Source organism: Ischnura elegans, chromosome 1, assembly GCF_921293095.1.
Source record: "Ischnura elegans chromosome 1, ioIscEleg1.1, whole genome shotgun sequence".
Lineage (NCBI taxonomy): Eukaryota > Metazoa > Arthropoda > Insecta > Odonata > Coenagrionidae > Ischnura > Ischnura elegans.
Window position 1 is genome coordinate 47,515,403 of NC_060246.1, and position 10,525 is coordinate 47,525,927.

A 10,525-nucleotide genomic window follows, 5' to 3' on the forward strand; every position below is an offset into this window, starting at 1 on the left:
TCAGTCACGCGCACGTAATGCATTCCATTGTAATAGGAGCAGCGGGTTGTTCCCAGTTCTTTCCTCACCTCGCACCTTTTCCTTTCCCTCTTTTTCCCTCGGCTCCATATTGATTCTCCCTCAAACTTCTGCCGATCGAGAGACCTCTTCTGAAACAAAGAGTCGTAAGCGGGAGGTGAAATATATACCGTTTGCAGAACTTGTGAAAAAAATGGCAATTAGAAAGGCGAGAAATATTTTAAGGGCTTTTGAACAGACATTACAGATGGACAAAAAAAGAAAATATTATGATGAAACCTGGTACCGCAATAAGTGTCGTTTATAAAAAGACAAAAAGTTTCCAAGATCTGTAGTTCCGAAGTACTTTCAACTGACATTGTTTTAATAGCCCAATCTCCAAATACCCTGACTAATGAAGGTCATGTTAATCCAAATATTTTGTGAGCTTAAACATTCTTGTTTGAAAAACTTTCCGGGAATAGTTTTTCCTCTAAATTTAATGAACAAGTAACGCCTCCTTTTCTAAAAAAAACGATATTTGTCATGTTCAAATAGTTGTATGTTAAGCCTAACTAACTATTTTAATGAAAAATACGACTGAGAAACGGTACAACTCACACAAAAAATAAATAATCAAAAGAATATATATTTTATGGGCACATTGAAAAAGTGGAAAACTTTTTTTCCACAAATATATCATACAAATTCATGTATGGCCCATTGGGCCACCATCATAATTACTTCTCAAAACATATATGCTGTAGACTTGAAGTGAATTATTTATGTATAGAAAATTTTCCACTTGCTAAGTTAATATTTATGCTTCGTAATACTTTTACAAAATTAATAACTGAATACAATGTTTTTCTCGTTTTCGTCGAGCTTATATCGGAGATATGTCAACGGCATTGGACGGCGTTCATTCTTCACGGGGTCAATGACCACGGAATGTGATTATGTGATATATTACCTTGCCACAGCCTCAGTCCAGCATCAATCAGCCTTTAATTAAAAGTGATTATGATGAGGGATCGGAAAACGATACACGCTAAAGCTATTATTTCTGAAAGTTATGGAAGTGAAATTCCGGTTGATGACTCTTGTCCGCGGGCCTCCTCAAAAATCGATAGGCACCGAGGGGATCTCCTCTTTTCCCAATTCCATTAAACTAAGCCCCTCTGTAGCATCACTAATACATGTTTAACGGCAGATATTATTTTCCAATTTGATGAACAAAAAACTAGAGCTCAGGAAAAATTCTTAAATCTTAAATATTTTAATATGCCAACTCGTGCGGAGAATATGAATTGACGAGAGAACAGAAAGGTACGACAAGATGACCCACATTCATAAGTTCATACCCACTTGAATCATTGAAAACTAATGCGATTTTGAACTTGTTTGGAGTATTGTATTCAAATGAGTACTTGAAAACACATTAAAATTTTTGCCTAAACAATTTATTACTACTATACTATTCTACCGAGGTAGGTTTCCATGGAGTACTATAGAAGTGATCTGGGAGCCTCCCTTTCCTTCCAGGACTGCCTTCTTCAATTCACTGAAAGGACTACTCCCTTTCAATATATCTAAAAATCCTATTCTTTTCCTTCCCCTCCCTCGTTTCCCTAACATTCTACCCTCTAACACCATTTTCAACATCCCCTCCCCATTAAGTACTCCCTCCATCCATACCTTTTGTCTCCTCCGTATCTCATCTAAAATCTGCCTCTCCTCACCCACCATGTCCAGCACTTCGTCGTTCCTTTTCCTCTCCGTCCATTTCACCCTCTCCAATCTTCTCCATACCCAAATCTCGAATGCCTCCTTGCTACTGTGTCCGTTTTCCTCTAATGTGCTGCCAAAATAGTTAAACTCCTCTACCTGTTCAAGTTTTTCCCCACCTACTTTTATCTTGAGTCTCACATTCCTCGCTGGCGATACTTTACAAAACCGCATTACCTTAGTCTTCTTGTGATTAATCCTCATCCATTACTCCTCGCACCACTCGTCTAACGCATCCACTAGAACCTGTAGTCCCCTCGCTGACTGGCTATCAGCGCATGATCATCAGCGAACCTTACCGATTTAAACATCATTCCTCCCACTTTCAATTCAGCTTCCAACTCGTCCCACGCTTCTCTAACCATCTCCTCAGCGTATACGTTAAAAACCTACGGCGAAAGAGGACATATTTGCCTCACACCTCGGTCAATGCTTGCCCACCCAGATTCTTCGTCCGCTACCCTCACTTGCGCAGTCATATACAGATTACGAATCAGTCGTCTATCCCTCCAATCTACACATATTCTCTTGAACATATCCATTAACTTTACCCAGTTCACCCTATCAAACGCTTTTTCAAAATCCACGAAACAGACATATACGTCCTGATCATATTCTAGGTTCCTGTCCACGAGGGACCTCATTATTGCAATTGCATCACGAGTTGACTTCCCTTTTCTAAAACCACACTGATCTTCGCCCAAATATTCGTTTGCCCTTGCCTCCATTCGTCTGTTCAATATCCTTAGTACCACTTTCGCTGTGTGCGACACTACGCTAATAGTCCTATTGAGACGTGCTTGGAGCCCCGCGGGGGATGCGTAGGAGTGTTAAGCTAAAAAAAAGGCACGGTGAAATAGAGTACCAAAAATTTAATAACAAACAAAAGCGGTCGAATAACAAAAAATATCACCTTACTAAACAGTGGTTGCGACGATACAAATTAATTACTCGGGGAAAAGGTGAGGTAGGAAACAGGGATGTTACCTTGGCAGCAAGAGGTAGCGGTGGTCAAAAAAGAGGTGCCTTTGGTCGCCTCCCGCGAGCAGCTCTCCTCACGGCCAAACAATCCACAAGAGCTGTTGCAAAATAATGCCCGCCACTAGCGGACAAGCATTCCTTTATATAGGTTTGGGCCCATTTGCCACCACCAATGTTAGGCCCCTACTGAACAGAGGCCATTTCCTTTTGGCGGAGGATTTCACCACCCGCCAAGCTGCTCGACCGATAGCGTACAGTGAAGCACGGTTCACAATGATCCCCGCAATCAGCAGCTTTCTTCTTTTTCGATAGCGGAATTAGAACTGGCTTCACGAAATCTTCTGGCCAACACCCCTCCTCATAGATCTTGCGTACTAGCTCGAAAAACCTTTTCTTACTATGTCTCCCTGTATTCTTCAGCAGGTAACATGGGATATTGTCCACTCCCACCGCTTTCCTAGCCTTCATATCACAAAGGGCTCTCTTGATTTCTGAATCTAAGATCTTCGGCCCATGATTATCCTCCTCCACTTCACTTTCCTCCTCTAAATTCAATCTCTCCGGCATGTTCCTTCCTTCATACAGATCCTCCACGTATTCCTCAATCTACTCTGTACCTCTTCTCGCCTTGTTAGCATCCTCTCATTTTTAGCCTTAATTTTAGACATGGCTTGTCCTCTTTTGCCGCCCGATAGCAACTTAACTTTGGCGTACAACGCGCCTATTTCTCCATCCTTCTGGATCTTTTCCATTTCCTCACACTGTCTTTTCCACCGAGCCTCCCTTGCCCTCTTATTTTCAGGTCGTAATCGATTATATAGTTCCCTATACATTCTTTTGCCCTGCTCTGTGTCCACGCTCTTCCACTTCCTTCTCTCCTCCATTTCTTTTACCAATGCCTCCGTAACCCAAGGCTTCCTTTTCCTTTTTGACTATTCCCGTTTTAATATTATCCCACCCTTCCTCTACAGTCTGTGTACTTCCAATATCCCGGATACTATTGTCCACCAAATCCTGATATTCTCTCCTCATAGTACCCTTCAGCGCTTCTACATTCTATTTCCTCGCCTTCCTGACTTTGTCTTTTGAATGTCAGTTGTATTTTATAAGCACTAGGTTGTGGTCTGAATCCGCATCCGCTGCAGGGAAGCTGCGCGAGTTTTTAACACTATTCCTAAACCTCTGTCTTACCATAATCTATCTGATATCTCCCCACATCCGCTGGACTTTTCCATGTGTATCTTCGCCATTTATGATGATTGAACCACGTTTTTGTGATGAATAATTTGTTTCTCCTGCAAAATTCTTCTGCTTTCTCTCCCCTGTTCCGTATTTCTAGTCCAAAATTTCCTGCTTCGTGTCCATCGCTCCCTTCCCCAACTGAGGCGTTCCACATCACTACCAAATTTTTCTTACCCAGGGTATCTCTAATTTTTTTCTCGAGCTGTTCATACATCTCCTCTACTTATTCCTCCCTATGATTGCTAGTGGTCATGTAAACTTGAACCACCATAAGGTTGGTGGGCCGCGCCTCAACTTCTACCACCAGAATCCTATCGCTTACCTGGTCTATACCTACTACACGATTACCCATCTACCCGTTTAATACGAAAGCTACCCCTCGGTGGCTTTCCTCCCCACCACTATATATAATCCTATAACCATCACTCCAATAGTCCCCCGCCATCCCTCCACCTCACCTCGCATAATCCTAAGATATCTATTCTCCCTTTCTCCATTTCCCTTTTAATATTTTCTAAATCATTGTCCTCACATTCCACGTCCCTGCATTTATTGCCGACTTCTTTTTCTCCATCTTAGATAGTTAGTTAGTCTAGAATAGATAGTTGGTATGGTTTCCCACTTCCATTCCAACAGTGTTTTTTTACGTGATACCATAAAGTGGACTAACTTTAGTCTGGCTCCTACCCTTAAACCTATCTGGCATGGGTGGCCCTACCGGGAATAATTGAGAATTAATGCCGCCAGTGCAACTCTAGGGGTCATAGGAACGCGCAAGCCTTTCCACCGCGACATGGTTGTAGCCCAAGGGAAAGGCTTTATTAGGCAATTTAACTTGACGAAAGTTTTTGACACACTCGACTGAAATACTCCACCAATCATAAAAAAACATCATGAAAGCTCTATACATTCATTTATATGAGCATTTCGTATAATTTCATTCGCTTTCGATCGCATAATTATTATTGATAAAATTTACTTTATTTTCTTTACCTTACTTCATTAAAAATCTTCAATGCTATAGGCTAATTTCATGACAAATTTAATCTTTTTATTAATTTTTTGCTATCGTAAGTTGAATTAACAACATTATAAGCTATTCGAAACAAACTGACGATCTTTCATTAAGCTTTCAACTCCACAGAAACGCCAATTTACGTTATTTTGAACTATGGTTATTAGTAAACGAAACGAAACTATTGTAATTCCAGGGATGGTTGGAACGGAGCCATCGTTCAGGGCATAAAACGTCTTGCTGGGGTTTAAATAAGATGAAGCATGGATATGTCCAAATGACATACAGCTCCGGTCAACAGCAGTGGGGGCCGTGTAAAACAAAGACACATCTACTGCAGGCAGCGGGGGCTTTATAATATTTGCCCCAAGTGCACTGACGCATAATCCAATCCGACAGGACAAAGGGGTGCATCGGAAGCGGGTAAACAACAACAAACCGGTCTCCATTTCGCACTCGTTTCAACCCTTCGTCCACCTGAACCTAGCTGGGACGAACCCTAAACTCTCGTAATTGCACGAGCGAGGGGGTATGGGGAACCAAATGCGTTTACGGAGAACAAGCGACCATATTTGCAAATTAGTCCTGCAACGGCCCATGAAAATTGAGGTGAATCACATTGGAATCTAATCCTGGAAGGGCAGGCGTTGTGTTTACACATGGGGACAGGGATGCCAAGTGGCCCGGGGGAGGGGAGGGTAGAGAAGAAAGAGGGGACTTATAACGCGAGAGAAGGATGTCGAGGGAGGAATGGTGGAGGGGTAGATGGAAGAGACGGGTTTTCAGGAGAGGAAAATGATAGGGGTGACGGACGGAGACAGTGCGAGAGCAAGATGGAGATAGTGTGGATGATAATTTGCGACTAGAATACGGGAAAATTTTTCTGCACTGCGGGTAAGACCCTAATATTCCACAACATATACCACAAAGCTGTATCGAGAGGATCGCGATGTCACGCTGCCATTACGATGTTCTTCCAATAGGAATTTAAAGTCTCTTTGATTGCTCATTTAAATGGCTACAAAACTTCATATTTCCACAATGATGGATGCTTCCTTTTCCATCCGTCGACTTCTTTCTCCGTAGTAAACAGACCTTATTTTACAAATGATGTAATACCCTAACCTACAAAAAACGGAAAAAAACTAACTACAAATGGGTGAAAAGTTAGGTACCTCAAATATAGACACTGGATAAATATCATAAGTATCATCATCACTGGATAGATATCATCACGATATAGGTACTATGGGAAAAACAAGAGTATGAGTACTTACACAACCTTATTATGTTAATCAATGTTATAGTAAAGCATATGTTATAACATAAAGATAATATATAAATTAAATGAAATAGAAAGCAGCAAGAATTGCTCATTGTTATCTTTGATGAGTAGCCTATTGCCTTCTACCGTTGAGTAAAAATTTAAGCCGTGATTTACATCGCAGAAAAGGTAGTAAAGTTGGAGGAATGTCCTCAGTTTCTTGCATCGTCAAAGCTATCGCATCCATTTTCGCTATCCTGAGAAATGTTACTGTTTTGAATATCCAATCATGGAAGAAAGTGAAGTAACAGCTATAAATTTTCCAAAAAATAAACGAGAAAACTGGTAATTCTAATTCCAATCATGAGGAATTGGGACTTCTTGGAATGTATGGTTCCAGTTACTGTGAAATATGACGAGAGGCATACACGATCCGGTGATAGCTGGAGGCATCTTCATGATATAGTGGGGATTCAACCGCTCACATTGCGTGCTTATTCCAATGAAATTCCAGCACATATTTAAATTTATCCCTTGCTGAATCAGCTGATTAAATTAAGCACCGTTTTCTCAGTAGAATCCAATGCCCCTATTCGGGTGCAAACGCATCACGGGGAGCGGAGGGTTTTCGGCCAGCGGTCAGGGAGGAGCGAGGAAATATTCGTTGGAGCGGAGAGGTCGAGCATAAGGCACCCTCGGAAAGGACGCGGTAGTGTTGGGCACACGTCGCACAGTGGGCGGAAATCGGAAAAAGCCGGACAAAATTACAAAATGGCTTTTTTTGAGTTATAAACTTGAAACTTCGCATGTATACTCAAAAATGATTGAAATTTATTGATATGTACTTCATTTGACATAGATCCTACCCGTTACTGAGATACAGAGGCTCAAACGTGAGCAAATTTCCATAAAAACGCCCGTCTTCAATTTTCTCTGAAAATCTTCCTAAGTAAGTGAATGGTGAAGTTATGGGTGGATTCTTGCCGAATAAAAAACCACATAATCTGTTAGCATGGTGTTTTTTCTTTAATAATCCGTAATCTTAAAGAATACAGCCCATAAATTCTTACCGTGCAGTAACAAAATGGCGGATACTGTTTTTCGACGAAGTTTTACATTTAGGTAGAGTTTCAAATAGGTTTTCGGCAAGGTCGCGCAGAGTAACTTATATGAGAGCATTGTTTGAAGATTTTTTGAGGTCTTTATGCAGTTTTCTTTGAAATAAGTTTGCGTCGCCGGAAATTATATTGATTTTTCGATCGCGCGGCAGGGTTCTTCTCCGCGCGTCGGGAGTTGGATTAGCCGCGCCGCGGTAAGGTTATTGAAGCTGTATGGGTTTTAACGCTCAGCATTCGCCGTTTTTATGTTTGGCTTCAAGACACCGATTCTCAAATGGTCTGTGGTGAAGACAGTGGAGGTTTTTCATGCGATGTACTTGCACGTTTCATCGAAATTCATTTCGTTATCTTTGGATACGATCGAAGACCATGCTTCCATTAAAAGCGTTCAAACCTCGACAAAGTGAGTTGTTCTCCTGGGACTCATACAAAAAGACCTACCAGAAAGATACCAACTGAGACCCTTATACCTTCTTCAATCACCGATCCCTGACCCTCAGGATTCTACTTTCGAAAACGGCCGTTTTATGACATCCTGGAGCGGAGCCCGTGGCCGTCTTAACGGAGGTATTTCCATGGGAACTTCTAGCTTTTTTAAAATGTGCATCATACCCTCAGTTCAACTTTCACATACAGATTACCATGTCTTTACACGTTTACCATACGTTCCTCCCCGTGTACGCATTAGGGCATTGGATAACCATAGGTTCGACAAATTTATTATTTCTAAATTTTACATAGGCTCCATCCGCCATTCCATAGAAAATGCCACCTCACATTATTACATGACTTGATATCTACAAAATAATATTGGAATTGGTAAAAAAAATCATTCACTCGGTAAAAAATATTTGCTCCATTATTTATCGCGGAGGCTGAATTTAAGACAAGGCCCTGATGCTCTGAAATTTCTCAATGACTTCCTGACAAAACGCATCCTATGGCCATACCTTAAGACATGTGTAGAGAGTTCTCGAAATAATGAATGATTTTTGTGTCGATACAAAAGTTGGCTCGCTGACTCTATAACATTTCCAGAATTTGTTATGCACCACTTTCCCGATACTTCAACGACAGCCGGTTGAGTATTGTATTTTTGTAAAAATCTATTCCTCCCAAATTGATTCCCCCTGTAGCTTCATGCTACAAAATTCATATTATATTTGCCAGGTATTCCAGGGCGGCCAAAAAAATGTCGCACCTAATGTGTTAGATCACGCAGAAGAAAATTCAAACTTTAAAAACTACTGCTACTACTGCTGAGCTTGCTCTCGCGGCATCTGTAAGTTTGAGAGAGAGGGGAGACACTGCAGCAGCTCACCTAATTGCAGAAATAACAACTACGACCCCTACTCGGGCTAAGAGAGTTCTTTCAAAGTGGAGGACGAGTGAAAAGGTCCACCCTGAGATGACAGTGGAAGAGGCACTGTCATTGATGATTGCCTCTGATTTGACCAAGCGTCAACATCGGTCTTTTCGTAGGACAGCTCTGAGCCATGGACACGAATTGTATCCCAGTTATGATAGAATAGCGATAGCAAAAAAGGCAGCTTATAACGAAGGAATTAAAATAACTGAGACCATGTGCGAAGTAAACCTTCAAGCACCACTGAACCTCACCATATTGGGAACAATAGCCTGCTTAGCCACCACTTCCACCTCTCAAGAATTAAAATGTGTGGTGAACTACAGATTAATCTCTAAGTACGGTTTTGATGTTCCCTTGTATCTCTTAGTTTGATTAAAAAGCAGCAGGTAACAAAGGCGCAACAGGTAACGACTGAAGTTTCCACTTTATCTTGGTTAATTACATTTATCTCTAAACTTTTGATAAAGAATTTAAATTGCATCGGAGGCACTTCTCACATATAGGCTCTACAATTTTAGATGACACTATCTGGGAAAATCCACTGCCGACGTCGACACGATTTTGTCATCCCATCCGCTTTAGGTGAAAAAAGAGACAAAAGAAGTTACAAAATCAGAAAGACATTACCTATATCGAAAGGCAGGTGGATGGCCTTAATGATTTCAACTCTGGATTTTACACGATCAAGTTCTGTTTTCTACTGGCCATGATCAACGGAAAAGTAATGCTTACATTGCTTACCTTATTTTCCTAATTTTTTCTTAATCTTAAAACCCATATAATTTATTATCCTACAGGGAAGTATAGTCATTTCGAAATTAAGAAAAACGATAGTTTTTAGTTTGCAACACACTGAAGGACAGCTGAATCGTGGGGTTCTAAATCTGCGGTGCAATAGCGTCGGGTATGAATAACTTAGGAGATTAAAATATCGTTCACCTGATATCGATAAATATTCTGTTGGTTTGTGTACGCTGCACTGCCACATATGATTTTCTGAATGCATATTGGATATGTCGTCTCGATTGGAATTTAAACAGTGGCATTTGATAATTTAAATTTAAATTTATTTTAGTTAGGAAAGGAATGCTAAGAAAATTTTCAGCTAAAATTGATAATCTAAATTAAAATAACTATTTTGAAAAAGATGTTCGGGGATTTATTCAAAAACGTACTTACAGGCAAGTGGAAGTTTGAGTTTTCTACGCTCCACAAGCAAATTAAAATCACTTTCACAAATTCTGCGCACTCAAGAGAACTTAACTTTCCTTCACCACAGTCAAAGTAGAACTGAGGGTATGATATACGTTTTAAAAAATCTAGAAGTTCCCGTGGAATTGTCTACCTAAACTACCCTGTCTTCATCGTATCTGCTTCTACAACTTTCTAGTGCTTACTGTAGGTGCAGAACATGAGATTGTCACGCGATCCATAATTTTCGTCCATAAAATTTTGATTATTTAGTTGCCATCAGTAATCTATGTTCATGATTAGTAATGTTAAGTCACTGAACACTGCATTATTAGCCATCTTCTTGAACATTATTCTCTTCATCTCAAGAGTAAAACATTAGATTTAATGACGCTTTTTGCAGTTCGTTATTTGTTCAATTTGCCGACTTGGGTGGCGGCGGGGTAAAATGCTCGCCTGTCAAAGAAGTGTCAGGTTCGAGTCCCGCATGGGTAAGTTTCCTTTATCAAGCGCAACGTTGTCGCAGAATAATTTATTCACGCCATTTATGTCAATATTGA